We start from the raw sequence: 17926 nt of genomic DNA on the forward strand, positions 1-17926 counted from the left end.
CCCTACCAGTATTCAAATTTGGGCCTATTGGGTAGCAGCAATTGGGATAAGACTCAATGGGATATGTATAACAATGGGATATGTACGATCGTCGCAGACAATGATTTTTAAACTGGCATGATTTAAATCAATTTTTAATGTAATGTATTTAAGGATCTGTTTTAAATGTATCTATGACTGTAGTTAGCACTTGAATGAGTGCTTGTTGTGAATCCAGCCTGAGTCCGTCCCCTGGGTGTGTGTGTGTGTGTGTGTGTGAGAGAGAGAGAGAGAGAGAGAGAGAGGGAGGGAGGGAGAGAGAAGGACGGGGTACAAATGTATGAAATAAATAATAATAATTTGTGCCAAATTTGGTCCAGTGAATGAAAATACATCCTGCATATCAGATATTTACATTATGATTCATAACAGAAGCAAAATTACAGTTATGAAGTAGCAATGAAAATAATTTTTTGGTTGGGGGTCACCACAACATGAGGAACTGTATTAAGGGGTCACGTCATTAGGAAGGTTGAGAAGCACTGAGCTACTGGGTCACAATAGCCACTCCGAGTCTCTTTTGTGGGGAGAAAAAGCAGTAAATAAATAAACATAATAATCCTCCTGTTGGAGCCTACAACCTTTGTATGCCTATACTCAGTGGTAGATTGTTTGTCACTCTGTTAGAGTTTAGATGTATCAAGTTCCTGTTTGTTCATGTATTTTTCACATCAACTTTCTCCCTGCATCACATAGTTTTTCCTTTGTTCTCTGGGGTCTCATCTGCTTTCACACACCGCTCTCTCTTTGCTGCATGTCCTCCATGAAACATGTGCGATAAGAGCTCTCTCTGGATGAAATGTTCCAACTTTCCTGCTAACATGCAGTACTTTTTCCTTTTCTTTCCTTTCAACAAGAACATGAACTTATATCAATTATACATAATTATTCATGAGTAAAACCTATTTAACATTCCTTATGATGATGACTTAAGTTTGATTTCTTTCTCTACTAGAAATTGTATATGGCGTGGAACGGACTATGTGAACTGTTCAGATGTCTGCCTGGTGCATTCGATGCTCTGCTTCAGCAATTCACTAACATTTACATTTGATGTGAAAGCACAAAGCAATTAAAGAGGGAAGAGAAGTTTCCACATCAAATTTCCATTTCTTAACATACATCTCAAGTGCTGCAGGCTGAAAGAGAGAGTTTTTAATACACAACACAGCTTTCACCATCACGGTGTTTGGTACAGATCCTGTTCTCGGTGCTCCTGCAAACCTTCGGCCACTTAGAAACTGGAACGTACCCAACAGCCAGAAGGTCCACTGGCAGAATTAATGCCTTTTCATTGGCACAGTTCACTGGCAAAGAAGTCATGGCTTTCTCCCTCTTCAGCAAAAGCAAGAAGGGAAAAGAAGCACTGGAGGAAACAGGAAAAAACACACTATGTAACTAGATAACCAAGTGGTTTAGATAGGCACTATTCAAAGTGATGGTCCATGGACCACTGCTGGCTTGTAAACCATTTGAATGGCAAGTCTAGATGGGTACTTAGTCTACAATGTTTCAAACTGCATTATATGGCAGTGTAGAATGGGATCTGTGAGATCTGTTGTCCAAACCATTTGTCCAAACCATTTGGGTCGGGGTTTTGTACCCCTCTTCTAAACCATAATTTTAGAATGGAGTTATACTTAAGAAGGGTGAGGGTGTTTCCTATCACATGTGTGCCACATCAGGCTTCACCCCCCCCCCCCCCCGAAATTCTCAGGGTGGTCTGTGAGAAGGCTACCACAAATTATGCAATCGAGTTTCCCGCATTTGGGGAAATCGCAGGGGTCAGCACACCCGGAGTGCAATGGATGAGCCTCACCCTGGTACATTATTTAAACAGTTATGTTTATTCATATCATGATCTGATCACCATGCTCAATATATCCCATATGCATGGGGGTATTAGGATAACGAAAGAAAAGGTTTGCTAGGGTAGACCCCCCCCCAAATCAAACACCCCCCCCCCCCGAATTAATATTACAATTAAATGGGATAGATGCTTGACGGGGAGAATTTGGTATGCAGGAGAGAGGACCAAGCCAGGTTTTCTGTGTAAATACTGTATAATCTAAATCATCTTTAAATTATTTCTCTCTTGCCAAAAGCCAAAGCAAGCTGAACTGAAGGAAATCCAAAGGGTGACAATCAGCAAGCAAAGAAGGAAATAAAACTATCGTATATGTGTTTTTTCTAACTTCCTGTGTTAAGACTTAACTTGCTTTTCTCTGATGTATTCTGATTTGCATGCACAAGCTATGCTCCCAGATACCTGTTCATATTTAACTCTCCTCTCAAAGACTCTAAATCAGTGGTTCTCAACCTGTGGGTCCCCAGGTGTTTTGGCCTTCAACTCCCAGAAATCCTAACAGCTAGTAAACTGGGAGTTGTAGCCAAAACACCTGGGGGACCCACAAATTGAGAACCACTGCTCTAAATGATTAAAAACAGATGAATCTGCTGCTGACTCACTGTAAGGATTATGACAGGGCCTGATATCCTGGATTGTGGCTAAAAATTCATAAGTAGAGGTATGGGTCCATAATTGTTCTATAACAAAATCAGTGTGGTGTAGTAGTTTCAATGTTGGAAACCTAACATGCAAGTCACACTATTTCAGCCTACCATTTTCCCTCATTTTATTTTATTCAATTGTATTCTTATAGTTTAGTTGTAAGCTACATTGAGTTGTATATCTGAAAATATTGCATAGAAATTAAACAAGTTATTGGTAACTGCAAAGCATCACATGATTTACAGTTTGATGACATGTTGAGACACAGACACCTTAAAGAGCCACACACAGTAAAAGTTCCAAAGTAAAGTTTATTGCAAACAAAACAAAAGCTCAGAAACACTTAGCCTTCAGTGTTTCTGGCTAAAACTCAAAAAAACTAACCAAAACTTGGTTCAAAAAGTCAAAGGAAATATAATCCGGATTAACCAGAGAAAAAATCCGGATTAAATTGCAGTACTTAGCGGCAAACAAACAGAGCAGCACAAAAACAGTTAAAAGTAAGAAGAAGCCATTGAAAGAGGAAACCAAAGCCAGCCAAAGTCCAGGAGTCATCGTAGGAGCAGTCCAAAGAAGCATCTTTACCCAATCCGTCAAGCAGTGTCGTCGTCAGTTCAGTCCAAGATTCAGGAAGGGAGAAATCCGCACTCACGAGAAGTCAATCCAAGTCGAAACACACAGGAACAGGAACTCCAGGCTGGAGAACCTGGACCCAAAGCCCAACAAGAAAACAGACAGCAACAAAGCCACACGATACACGAACATAACCGACACTTTGCCTTCTGCAGAGATCTCCATTTCAAAGCCTACTTTTATCTTACAGATCATCATCAGAAGATGAGCTGGCCTCCGCCCCATCATTATCTCTTGCAGCTGTCCTTGCCTCCACACATGAACTCCTGTTACCATCCCTCCAGTTTCTCCATCTTCTGTCAAGACTTAGATCCCCCCAAGACTCAGATGTGTTACCTGTTTGCCAGTCCTCATTACCAGAGAAACCCATTAACGTGTCACTAGACGCTGGCTCTGCACATACATCTTGTACCTCTTTAACCTTAGTCCAGTCCAATGTGTCTTCCCCATCCTGATCCCTTCCAGACCCATCACTTCCAGAGAAACCCATAAATGGTTCATCATCTGTGGGAGCAGTAAGTATATCCTGGATCCTCTTCCTCTCACGCTCTTCATCCGATTCCTGCTCCCAAGTAACCCTCTTTGTACCTCTATTCCCATTCACTGTATCTCATTCCTCCCCCTCACACATCGACCCTTTGTCTCCAGAAAACCCTTCAAATGAGTCTTCATCGGTAGGCTTCATAAGTATATCCCAGATCCTTTTCCTTTGTCATTCTTCATCTGACTCCTGCTCACGAGTACCCCTTTTCCATCTTCTGGCACTCATACTACTGCTTGCAGCGTTACATACAGGCTCTACTATAACATGACATGAATTGCTGGGTTTATTTCATGACAGTTCCCAGAGAGTTCCTTTTTAAAGAACAGCAAAGCTATAGAAGTCTAAGATTGTTAAGGTACAGAGTTTAGCTGTTAGGATACAAGCAGATGAAAGCATCTTTCAAAAGAAGAGAGAGAGAGAGAGAGAGAGTGCTAGAGCTCATTACTATATGTTTTGTTTTTTTTTAATGTCAGGAGTGACTTGAGAAACTGCACTTGAGAAACACCAGCAGCAGAAGCGACTATTATAAATGAAGAACAGCAAGGAAGAGTAAAAGGATTGCTACCATTGCACATCTTCCAACATTTCAAACAAAAAGCAGAACATCTGTGGCCAAGCAACATTGGAGTGTGGTCAAGCTGGCAGAAGAACACACAAACTAGAAATGGCTGCAGCAGTTTGCTCTTGCCTAAATATACTGGTATGGGCAAGATTTTGCCCCCTTCACTTCAACCGCTGAATTATGAGTGAAAACTATTTTTGCATCTTGAATGCAGTTAACAGTAACTGAAATAAGCTGAGAATAAAGGGAGAAAGTGAGAAGAGGAGAGAGAAACTGAGATACAGGCAGTCCCCAAAATAAGTTCTGTAGGTTTGTTCTTAAGTTGAATTTGTATGTAAGTCAGAACAGGTACATTTTAAGTAACTTCAGCATGCTGTAGGTAAAAACAGCATTTGCTGTAGTAAAGTAAAATCCTTATAGTGGATTTTTAATTAAGCATTTACATCTATATAGTACAGTATGACATCTATATCCAAAGGACCAATGTCATTTACCTGTTTGACAAAATATGTCCTCTGTAGACATTTTCTAGGTTCCGCAGCATGAGTTCATGCTGTTCTTGGGGTTTTCTATTATCCACACTGTATTTCTTCTTTGGGCTCTGTGGGAACAATGATAAATCTCAATGTTGTTAATAGCAGCAGAAACAACAACAACAATGATGCAATAGAATACAGTATAAACCAAACTGAACACATTTCCAGTGCTCATACATGCAATGAGATGCCACTGCAGGACTTGATTGTAGGACACTTCTTCATAAGATGCTCAGCAGTATTGCAACCTCAGATGCAAGGCTTCAAGCTCTAAATTCTTAAAGCACAAAACAGCCCCTTCTTTTGCATTTCCCCACCCACTGGGTCAAAGAAATAATTCATGGGGTTTGTACTTGGAATTTTCCCCTTGAGATTCTAAAGATGATTTGCATGCAGAGTGGCAATGCTTGCTACCCATTTGATTAAGGTGGTTAATGTTTCCCTGTTCTACAGCCGATGCATCAAACAGAAAGTCAAAATAAAGCCTTCTGCTTTGTTTAGAGTTGCCTGGCAGAGATGACAAATACAGGAAGTCCCAGAACTTTCTTAATTACTTACTGTATGCAAAGCAGAATGCATGTGAACTATAGAGATTAAAGCATGGTTTTGTCTTTAAAGTGTTTTTAGAAAGAGAAGGAGGAGGAGAACCACCATCACCAAAAGAGGCCCATGATTGGAATCAATGGCACCTAGAACAGTGGTGATAAGAACTGGAATATTCCCCTACAACATATGCAACTGCATCTTCCCTCACATCAATTATTCACAGCTACCATCTCATTCTCTTATCCACTTTTTCAACTACTCATCTGGCCCATCTTCTGCTTAAGAGGTACAGAGAATGCCCAGAAACAGATTCCCCAGGGCAGTGGTATAGTGGGAAACACTGAAGTACCAGTATTCATTGTGATAGCAGTGATGACTGGTAGATATCACGTCACTGGAACAGTGAATCTCCTTTGTATTTGAGCTTTTCAAGATGCTTTCTGAGACATCTAACTTTTAAAAGGGCAGATCTGATGATTACCAGCATTGATATACTAACCCTTTCCAAGCCAGGAAATGTTGCCACAGGTCCCTACCCACATGCCTTAATAATGGCTCACCCAAAATGAATTACACTAAGCCTAGATAGCAGCTGCCTTCTTAAGCCTTCAGAAGCAAGGGACTTGCCAGATCCACCTAGATGGCAATGACATACAGGCAAGAAACTTGAGTGATGAAATCACTTTAAAAAAATAAAATGTAAGACACTAAATATATGCAAACAATAATTGTTTAAATAGTTGAAAAACATATATGCAAATACTTTGGGTACAGTCATTAGATTATAGGTCCTCAAACTATGGCCCACGGGTCACATGCGGCCTTCTGAGGGCATTTATCTGGCCCGCTGAGGAGGAGGCCTTGCTCTCAGTAGAATCAATCTTGGTGTTGCTAACGCAGAGCTCCTTTCATTCTTTCTGTCTCCTCCTCATGCTCCCCTTCTCTATTTCTCTCTGTTTCAGTCTCTCCCCCTTCCCCTCTCTTTTTATTTCTCTTTCTCCCTCTTCCTTTCTCCCTTCTCTCTTTCTTCCTGTTTTTCTCTCCCTTTCTCCTCCTCTTCTTTTTATATCCCTTTCATCTTCTACTTCCTTGGAGGAGGTGGAGGCAGGGGTGGGTCTGGAGTGCTGCAGCTGCTGCCTGGGTCCTTCCAGACAGGCCCTATATCCTAGGATCTGATCCTAAGTTTTCTGTTTATTCCAGGTTATCTGGCAATGCAGATTCATATAATCCAGTTTAAAGAAGAAAACCTGGGACCAATTCCTGGGATATAGAGCCTGTCTGGAATGGCCCACAGTCTCCTTGTGGGAACAAAAAGAGGTGTGTAAATAAAATCATAATAATAAAGTCCTCCTGTTCTGATCTGCTTTGGTCACCTTCCCACCTGGAATCACACTCTAACCAAATTGGAGAACAAAAATCTGTTTCTGGTTTGAAAGTGTTATTTCCTGTTTAATTGTGCGCCCTTTACTTTGAAAGTAGTTGTTCTCCTCCAGAAACTTTGTTTGTGTGGCTGCCACAAACTATGATGAATCTATTGGTCATGGGAGTTCTGTATGCCAAGTCTGGTTGAATTCCATTGTTGGGGAATTCAGAATGCTCTTTGATTGCAGGAGCGACTGCAACTGTTGGTCATGGGAGTTCAGCTGATAGGCTGATTAGTAAACATATTCATGGGTTCCCTGCTGTTATATTAAGACTATTACCCATACTACAACATGCTTGAAGTCAAATTTTCATTTATTTGTAGTTAGAAATAAATATTTCACAATATATAATTACATATTGTTTTTGTGATTAATCACTATGCGTTATGTTCAGTTTGTAAGAATGAAAATACATCCTGCATATCAGATATTTACATTAAGATTCATAACAGTAGCGAAATAAGATATGTGCAGTGGGCATAGGAATTTGATCATAGTTTTTTTTAACTATAGTCCATCCCTCCAATGGTCTGAGGGACAGTGAACTGGCCCTCTGTTGAAAACATTTGAGGACTCCTGCATTAGATCCTAAAGGCTTGGTGCCAGAATGAAGCCAATGTCGGTGCCCATTGAGACTCCAAGGGGAAGGTATTCCACAAATGAGGAAAAGGTCCCTTCCCATGTCTTAACAGGATGCATTGCTCTTGCTGGTGGTGGTCTCCATCAGATCTCAATCTTCTGGCAGGCATATAGAGAGAGCTATGTAACAGCTGCTTGGAAAAAGCTGCCAGCACTTACAACCACACCAGGAAGATCATTTGTATGCAACCGATTATCTAAAACTTAATCCCTTTGAAGCACAAGCAGCACTGTGTTTGAACTGCTCGGCAATCCCCATGCAACCTGTTTCTGGAACATAAGAGTCATATGTATCCTAACTTGTGTTCCTCAGATTACCAATTTCAAAAGCTCTCTCAACATCAATTGGAAACAATTTCTGTTGGATAATACTCTTTGATCAAAAGCCACAAGCATTTTGTCTACGGAGCCTGACAAAAACATTGTAGTGGGAGTTTGAAGTGACATCGTTTTACATTCACACAAATTTTTCTGTAACCGGCAACCTATGGGTATGCTAACTAACACTGCTTGCATAATCCGATGACGGGGTGGGGAACCTGCTTAGCAAACATTCTGAAAAAGCTTCCAGTACATCAAAGAGGATCTTTCCTTCTGCCATTTTATGCTACAAGAGAGTGAAATGGCTACTTCTTTGAAAAATAGATCAAAAAGTTACTCTGGGAAGTGCAGGAACGCAGAGGTCACAGTCCACCTTGCATTGTAATTTTATGTTATGTATTCTAACATTTTGATTTTTTGATTGGTTTTCTGTCATATCAGTCCAGATTAATCATAGGATTTCTTTTTGGTGTCAGGAGTGACTTGAGAAACTGCAAAGCCCTTCTGGTGTGAGAAAATTGGCTGTCTGCAAGGACGTTGCCCAGGGGACGCCTGAATGCTTGATATTTTTTACCATCCTTGTGGGAGGCTTCTCCCTTGTCCCTGAATGGGAAGCTGAAGCTGGCAAAGGGAGCTCAACCTGCTCTCCCCAAATTTGAACCGTTGACCTATTGGTCAGCAATCCTGCCGGCACAAGGGTTTAACCCATTGTGCTACCAGGGGCTCCATCATAGGATAAAGATGTCTGACAATATTTGCAAGAGGTAGTGTAATCTGGAAGTTGGGAGATCCATATTCAAGTCCCTATTCAGCCATGAAACACACTGCGTGGCCCAAAGAGCCACACTCTCTTCACAATTTTGATGGCTTTATGACCTTATAGGACAATACATCATAAAATAATATGCATGATGATGGTTACTTGACTTCTGGGCTTGCACATGCAAAGCCAATCAATGGATATTCCTTGCTGTAGCAGGCAGCACTTTTTAAAATGACCAGAATAAGCTGCAATTTGCTTTGAACAGAATGTACCTCCATCAGCATCATCAATATTTTTATGTTTCTGATTCAGCTAGTGATGCATCCTGAGGCTCAGCAAAAAAATGTATTGCTAAAAAATTCACGGAAATAACATTGGGAGTTGTTTTACCAAATGCTTTTTGTGTGTGCAGAAATTGAAGAAGCAACATAATTGTTTTCAATAATCCAAAGTCATCAAAGTGTGTCTAAACACTCATTCTCGCGAACTATTTTATTTATCGTGTCAATAGCGAATTGTGGGTGCAGTTATAATGTATTTAAAAATACAAAGTTAAAAACTTGGCATTAGGCTAAATGTCATTTGACCAGAACCTGGCTACTTGGCATGCCTCTGATGTTGCTGTGAGGTCCTCCATTGTGCATGTGGCAGAGTATTGTGCATATGGCATGTGCATTGTATACAATGCATGTGCATTGTAGTAGGTGTCTGTGGTTTACTGTTCTCCACACTTGCATGTCATGGACTCCATTTTGTAGCCCCAATTCTTAAGGTTAGCTTTGCATCTTCTGGTGCCAGAGCACAGTCTATTCAGCACCTTCCAGGTCACTCAGCCTTCTGTCTGCCCAGGAAGAAATCACTCATCTGGTATCAGCCACTGATTAAAGTTCTGGGTTTTAGCCTGACACTTTTGGACTCTCACTTGCTGAGGTGCTCCTGCGAGTATCTCTGTAGATCTTGGAAAGCTATTTCTTGATTAAAGGTGTTGGCTTGCTAGCTGATATCCAAACAGAAGATGGGCTGGAGATCTCAATGCCTTGGTCCTTTCATCACAGGCTACTGCTTTCCAATAGACGTCAGGTGGTACAATACCGGCTAAGCAGTATAATTTCTCCAGCAGTGTTGGGTGCAGACATCCTATGATAATGTGGCACGTCACTGACCGACTCCAACACAATCTTCTTTTTGTACATGAATTTCTTTGAGGAGATTCTCAAACAACTACAGAATTCTGGGAAGAAAATAGATCTAATTTTCTGGGAATCTAGAAGCACAACATGGACAACATGAGAATTTGGTACCTCAATGAAAATGGCCCCTGACTGTATTTGCGAGTGCAAGAAAAAAATCAAAGGCTTTCTCTAAACCAATGGGCGTTATTCATTTGTATGCACCACATGCAGGAGGAGGAAGTGATGAATGCATTTTTTGGCAACAATTATTTTCATAACTTTTGAAAATGTAGAACTGGAAGGAACTTGTGTGACTTCAGACAAGATGAAAGATGCAGTAATAACGAAACCATTTCCTTTCTATCTGACCTTTCTTCACAGATGTTTCACTATGGTCTGCTATACCTCCTGGAATTCACATAAGCCAAGTGAATACCTCACAGGACTTTGTTTGTGTTTGCCTACAGAGTTAGCACATCCTGCTTTCAGATCCTAGTGCTGTGTTAATTGACCTCCAGCCTTATGGCTGTTCTTGAGTTTGGAAAAGAGAGTAATTGAAAAGAAATCAAATAAACAAAAATGGAGAGCAGGGAGAGAAATACAGAAACCATTAAGCAGATGGTATAAGTTTTCTCTTACTTTCTCAACTTCTTTCTTAAAACACACTTTTTTCCATGAAGCTTTGGCACCACACCCTTACTTAGGTGATCCCTCGCAGCCCAAGGATGATGGTTCTCCAAGTCCAGTGTCTTAGTGGTGAGTCCGTAGATGGCTGTGGAGACCTATTCTTGATCTGCATGTTCTCCCATAGTGAGGACACCAGTTTCCAGGTGGAAAGCGGACCCGGTCAGGGTTGGCTGGGCACTACACCCAAACTCCTATTGGAATTAGGCATAATTTAATTAGGAAGGCATTCCTCCCATTTAACTTGCCTCCTTCTCCCTTCTGTACTGTTTCTTCTGTCAGAGTTTTATATCAATTGAGTCATTTCTTAAGTGAAAAAGTGAGTAAGTATTTGTAAGGACCATGCCCAAACATTGCATGGAGAGCAACTATTAAGCCACCTGTGATAGATTAGATGCTACAAATTGGGACTAAGCACTGTGTGTTGTAGAGAAGAGAATGAGTTATGAGAATGCTAGAGAACGAGAAGACAAAGAGCAAGAGGAAGAGATTGCTGAAGAGGCTGAAGAAAGGTTTGCTGGAGGATTGAGGATTCAAATTATTTTTGTGACTATTTTATATAAACATTTCTTTATTTGGAAGACAGTTTGTTTTCTGTTGGTTGTTCTCCTTGGGCAATGGGGCGCAGCTTCTGCAAAGGGGGTTTGGATGCTTGGAATCAACCCCAATTTGAAAGCAGCGACACGATAGCTGCGACATCTTCTAATCAGGGTTCAAATCCTGGTGGGGAAAAATGCTTTCCAATTTTTCACAGATGAAAACTGAACCACGTGCATGTCCAAGCAACACCAGAATGTGATCAAGATGGCAAAAAAGTATCAGTGGAGCTACTTTTTTGGAGATTCTGCAGCAGTTTGCTTTTGTCAGAATTTACAGGGAATAACATTGTTCCCCCTCCTTCTACTTCTCCTGCTGAGCTAAATTAATGCAAATAGGACTAAGAGCAATCCCAATTGAAACGAATTCTTATTTACAGCTGAACAAGAGCCTGATGTGATAAAGTCCTTGTTTAAAAATAAAATAAAAAAGAAAGTAGGAGAACACATCTGTAAGATCAAATAAATCAAAGATCTTGCAGAAGAGTCTTCGGTTCTACTTTTTTGCTGTCATCTTTCATTTGCATTGGTTATTATAGCAGCTCATCATCCCTGAACGGGCTGCTTGCGGCATCCTCCAGCAAGTCTTCCCTGTCCACGAGCAACAGATCCTCAACCAGTTGATGAAGTCGTGGGTACAAGCCATTTGCAAACCCCAGCCTTTGGATAAAATCTGTGACTACTTTGGTGTGAAGATTGCCATGTACTTTGCCTGGCTTGGCTTCTACATGTCTGCCATTATAGCAGTTCTCTCTGTCCCACTGCACAAGTTATTCAACAGTTGCCTTCAGGATTATGGCTCTATTTCTGTCTTTTCTTTTGATTTTTGTCTGTCCTTAGCTGTTAGAAGAATTTCCTTTGTCATCCACTTTTTCTTTTTGGGCTGCAAATAGTGTCTATTTGTATTTCTCCCAATTGGTTCCTGGCTTCAGTCCATCAAAAACCTCTTTGTATATGGTCGTTAAATACTTCGGAGATGTTTCAGTGAGTGATTTAGTATATTTCTTTTGCTTTATTTTAATTTTGTTATTAACAGTTCATTGCCAGAGCCACGATGTGTTCCTAGTCTTATTTTTGCAGAGCAAGTGGAGCTTCTCCATCTTCTGCTTTGTCATTTATTTTTAATTTTTGCAACTTCACATTTTATAACCTTATCAGTTTAATTTGTATACAACAACTGTATTCTGTAAAAGATGGAAGAGACATAACAAGTCACACCATCTAATTTACCAGACACCCATAACATTCAATTTTTTATTTATCATGTCAGAAGCGAATTGAGAATACAGTTATAATGTATAGAAAAACTACAAGCAAAGTTAAAAGCCTGACATTATACTAAATTTCCTTTGACCAGAAGCTGGCCACTTCAAGTGCCTCAGGTTTTGCTGTAAGAATTATCTATTTTATTTATTTAACACTCTTGTACCCCAACCTTCTCACCCCGAAGGGGATTCAGGGTGGTCTTACAAAGGCAACAATTCAATGCTGAATACACATATACATATTGATAAATAAACAAATACATTAAAACCCAAAACCAATTAAAACATAAACATTAAAGCATCAATCCAGGTCATATTCCAAGGTCCTCCATCCTGCATGTGGCAGGACTCAAACTGCATTGTAGTAAACGGTCTGTGGTTTGCTTTTCTCCATACCTGCAGGTCGTGGACTCCACTTTGTAGCCCCATTTCTTAAGGTTAGCTCTGTATCTCATGGTGCCAGAGCACAGTCTGTTCATAAGTATTACACTTATGTGAGTGTAATATAAGCTACCTTTTTGTGTTCATCTAGGCATTGTTTCCTGGAAAGTTGGCATTTTGGGTCATAATTCAGAGGTTTGGCCCTAATTTTTATTCTTAGTGGCTTTTTGCATCACTCCCATTTATTCTTACGTAGCTAATGAATTTGGTAAGTACCTCTATTTAGTTGAAATGCTGGTATTTTGGTTCATTTTCCAGAACACTGATCTTTATTGCAGTTGGTAGCAGAAGTGAATCCTGAGCCATTAATGTGATTTATGACATCTCTCCCATCTAGTATTTTGCATCTGTTAAATGTGGTGTTCTTGGCTTCCTCAAAAGCTGGCATCCTTGGTCATTTTCTGGATGTCTTTCCCAGAATGGGTTGAAAAATTCTGTGGAATTTTTGTTACATTTCGCATTTCTCCCTGCTAGCTTTATGTGGCTGGTCAATCTGCTTGATGTGGGACAACTAAGAGCAATGCCATCAATGAAAGATCATGTCAAATAAAACCTGTTTATCTTTAATCTATCACAAGACTCTTTTGTCATTTTTCCTGCAAAAGACTAACACAATTAAGTTCCCAAAAAGTCTGTCTTGCCTTTTGCAAGAATACACCCACAAACAGACACATGAACATGTTCAAAACAAGTAACAATCAAGTGAGCCACACCTTTGTCCATAGTAAGACCACCCTTCCAAATTTCATTTCAATTTCTTTAAAAAAGTCTCCAGCCTAAAACCCTATTGACCTTACTTTTGTCTTCTTTCCCTGCAATGGAATGTATCGCAGTAGGTAAGATAATTGCATTTTGATAAATACAAATGTAACACTCAGATTTACTTTAAGCATGTATTTAACTCGGGGATTGATGTGTCTGAGTAAAGGGTTCAAAATTATGAATCTCTTAGATCCCAGTTGAAGGCTGGAGCCCCTAGTGGAACAATGAGTTAAACCCTTATGCCAGTAGGACTGCTGACCGAAAGATCAGCTATTCGAATCCAGAGGGCCGGGTGAGCTCCCATCTGTCAGCTCCAGCTTCTCATGTGGGGACATGAAAGAAGCCTTCCACAAGATGGTAAAACATCTGGGTATCCCCATGGCAACATCCTTTCAGATTGTCAAAGGCAAAGAAATGTGGAATTAGACTTTCCCAAATAACTTCATCTATTATTTGAAATTCTCACAAGAATACTAAAACCCATAATAAATATCTGCTCTTTCCTCAATGTGGATCTATCTATCTGTGAATTTATCCAGCCTCTCTCTGGCTTCCTCACACATCCTTTCTGTCTGGGAGTAACTACTTCAGCTCTCAAAGAGCTTGGGGAAAACACAATAAAGCTTACATTTCTCTGGAAACACTGTAGTGATTGCCATGTCTTTGCACTGAGCGCTTGTATGCTTATAGCTATGTAATAAAAAGAAAAAGAAAACACTTGTGCTTTTTGCCCAGACCACAGACCACGAAATTGCAACATTCTCCTGGGAATCTTCTGATAACAACAGCAAGTGCAACCCACAACCCCACACACCAACATGACTGACAGGAGCTCATTTTCTACTCTCTCTCTCTCTCTCTCTCTCTGTGTGTGCGTGTGTGTGTGTGTGTGTGCTTCCAGATAGGCTGGAGAGGTTGTTTTTTAAAAAACACTTTTGTGGGTGTCAATTCACTTCCTTCATCATTGCACCTGAGGAAGTGGCTCGTTATCCACCAAGGCTCAGACTAGAATATAAATTAGTCTTAAAGTGGATATAAGAGCTCTGTTTTTCTCATAATTTCATTTTTTTGAAAGGAAGCTATAGTTACTTTCACGCGAACTAATCTTCTCCTCCTTTTTCTGTTTTATTAAAGGACACTCCAAGGGGAAATGGAGAGGGTCAGGCAAAGCTTCTATTAAAAATTAAGCATTCTGAATCACCTAGATCCCGGTTGAAGACTGGAATCCCTGGTGGTGCAATGGGTTAAACACTTATGCAAGCAGGACTGCTGGCCAAAAGCTTGGCAGTTTGAATCTGGAGCGGTGTGAGCGCCCATCTGTTAACTCCAGCTTCTTATGCGGGGACATGAGAGAAGGCTCCCACAGGATGGCAACACATCCGGGCATCTCTCACACCAGAAGCCACCTGCATTTTCTCAAGTTACTCCTGACACACACAAAAATTTGAATGCTTCTCCTAAAATTCATCCATGGAAAAATGCATCTATCAGTAGCTTCCACCTTTCTTGTGATTTCCACTTAGATGGCCAGGTGTGTAGGTCAATGTTTTCTCTAACATGCCAGGGATGATAGCTATTTCCTCCCTTTCTCCCTATCTTGTGGTTCATGCATGGATAGTAAGAAATTGTATTTATGTATAAACTTATAGGATCTTTGGACAACATACAATATAAATAATTTAAAGCATTTCCACATTAACAATTACTAATTTAAACAAAATAATAAAGCAGCTATTAAAACTACTGTAAAAGCCACAGCAATCTAGACACATAATAAAAGTGAAAAATGTGTATAGCCTCCCACCTCCACAAAGCCGCTATAGTTCCAAGTGCTGAGAAGCCTCCAAAGGCACTCCCTCAACTGACATTGCAGGTTAGAGCAAGTGCCATGAACATGTAGCCCAAACACTGCCAATGTCCTCCCCAAACACTACAGCCCACCACTCAAGGAATGCTTTCATTCCGCAACAATTTCATCCTAGATTTGACGTGTTTCCTCCACCACAGGCAAGCATCCCAGGGTTCCTTGTGTGGAATTTGCATGACCCTGCCCACTGCTTCCCTTAACACTTTCCTACCCTTTCCTATGGCACACAGCAAACAGAGAGGAATTGATCAGCAACTGAACAGACTGGAAGGGTTTGGGGGACTGACTCAACAGGATGGAAGTTGTAGTTCACCCTGCATTAAGGCAGAGCATTGTGGCCCCCTTTGATAATGGACCTGGACCACTTGGCACACAGACCTGAGATGGCCAAATGCAAATACTGGCACAGTTTGGGGGTGACTGCCCTTGGCATATGGGAGTTGTAGTTCACCCTTATCCAGAGAGCACTGAACCCAGCCGACGATGAATCTGGACCAAACTTGGCACACAGGATGCAACATGGCCAGCTATGCATACAGGCCTGGTTTGAGGAGGATTGACCCATGATGATTCTGGGTGATTCTGGAAATTGTAGTTCACCCACATCAGGTTTTTTTTCTAATGGGAGCATTAATTAAAACCCAAATAAAAAACTGGCTTCTTCTCTAATAAATAGTGTTACTAATTAACTAAATGATAGTACCTAACACCCTAAAATAAGCAATGCCCTTTTCAAATAACCCAGGCATCGTTTTAAATATAGCTAAAGCTTCTGGATTTCATCTGATCTTGGCAGCTAAGCAGGGTCGGCCTTGGTTAGTACATGGATGAGAGACTAGCAAATAGGTGTGCAAGGAAACCCTCTTGAATGCCATAGGTCAACGGGCAACTTGAAGGCACACACATCAAAGTATCAAAGTCCCAAGCTAGCATCTTGAATTCAGACTGGAAGTGAATCAGCATCCAGCCAGATTTGGGTTTTTTTGTTTTGTTTTGTTTTTGTGATAGCAGTAGGATGCCTGCCTTGTTATCTGGCAAGTTATTTTCGTCAGGTAGTATGTGTTCTACCTACATGGTGGATGTGCCCTTGCTGTGAAATAAGCTTTTAATATCACTTGAATAATCAAGAAGGATGTGCTAACTCTTAGAAGATTTTAGCTTGGGACAAGTTGCCCTCCAAATCCTGTAGGCTAGAATATCTTTAATCTTTTAAAGAAAAGAACAGGGATGCTTTAGACTGGCATGGGGAACACACGCTTCAGCAGCCTCTTCCTGTCAATACTTGCAGCTCCTGCTGCCAAGAGCTTCTGCTGTGCCACTGAACTTTGGAAGTAGATACAGTCTTTGAAGTCAAACAGCAGTCTTTTTGCTGTCATACTGGCAAAATTGAGGCTGGCAGTACTGGGGACAGGGAAGAAGCGGCACATATGTATTGCTCTCCCCAAAGTATCCCTGGCTTCCGTTTTTATTGAAAAACATTAATTATACACTACAGAACTTTTAGACAGCTTTCATTTGTGCTAAAATTCTCTGACAATCTCAGGATATCCTTCTAAAATTAATTGAACTACTGACTGTACTTACTGTCTACCTGAAGAATTATGTAGTCAGTGTGCAGTTCTAACAAGTTATGCAGGCTGAACATGGGCCTGGATTGCGGTCTAGTGTCCAAGGAAAATAAACATTTCTAGTAAGCATACTTCCGCAAAGATTATTTTTAGAATGCCACTTCCTTTGAACCGTGTTTTACTGGAAAAGGCCCTTCATACTGTTGCCTCCACCAATCTGTGCCTTTTCCTTTATACTTAACAGTGATATTCTTCAGTCAGTGGAATTATGACATTCGAAGGGACATTCTTATCACATTATTAATTGCAACTGGCTGCTTTTAAATGATCATAATAAAATAAAATATGACAGCAACAAAATTGTCTGCTTATGCAAAACAGAAAATACAATATACTGGTAATTCAAGAAGCACTTCAGCGAATTGAGCATCTATTTCTGCCTTACAGAGGACCTCGTCGAATGGGTTTAAGCCCCGTCCTAGGATGCTGCCGAGATGCAGCCACAATGGAGCCCACCTGAGCCCATCACATGACGCTGGGCTACTTCCAGAGTGGCTCCATGCACATTGCATCTCAGAGTAAGCTGGGGACACTGCGGGATCAAGCTGGGGACAGATGGGTTTCCAAATGGGATGACAAGGGGGCAACAATTTGCCCCACAGATGATCTCACTGACCCCTGGCTTAAGGACCTTCACATGATGAGGTCCAGAGAGACCTTCCATATGTTCAGGGCACAGACAAACATTTCCTAGCTTTGGTTTGCTTTATTTTTCTACCAGTGGAATAATATTGTATTACCGGTTGAATATCTGTTATCACAGTGGTTCTCAACTTTCGTAATGCTGTGACCCCTTTATACAGTTCCTCATGTTATGGTGACCCCCAACCATAACATTATTTTCATTGCTACTTCATAACTATAATTTTGCTACTGTTATGAATCATAATGTAAATATCTGACATGCAGGATGTATTAACTGGACCAAATTTGGCACAAATATACAATACGCTCAAATAGAAATACTGATGGGGTTGGGGGATTGATTTTGC

At 40.7% G+C, this 17926-nt stretch overlaps 1 long non-coding RNA gene and 1 other non-coding gene across 2 annotated transcripts; both read right to left on the reverse strand.

Annotated features, from left to right (window-relative positions):
* Nucleotides 1-1761: 1761 nt before the first annotated feature.
* Nucleotides 1762-1921, reverse strand: LOC137095969 (U1 spliceosomal RNA). Its single transcript, XR_010909111.1, has one exon. It is a non-coding gene; the product is annotated as a U1 spliceosomal RNA (small nuclear RNA).
* Nucleotides 1922-2856: 935 nt separating this feature from the next.
* On the reverse strand, nucleotides 2857-5261 carry LOC137095960 (uncharacterized). The gene is made up of 3 exons (XR_010909105.1): nucleotides 5004-5261; nucleotides 4785-4891; nucleotides 2857-3257 (listed from the first exon to the last, which is right to left on the reverse strand). It is a non-coding gene; the product is annotated as an uncharacterized lncRNA (long non-coding RNA).
* Between the last annotated feature and the right edge of the window lie 12665 nt (nucleotides 5262-17926).

This window comes from Anolis sagrei, chromosome 1 (assembly GCF_037176765.1).
Source record: "Anolis sagrei isolate rAnoSag1 chromosome 1, rAnoSag1.mat, whole genome shotgun sequence".
NCBI classification, from domain to species: Eukaryota; Metazoa; Chordata; class Lepidosauria; order Squamata; family Dactyloidae; genus Anolis; species Anolis sagrei.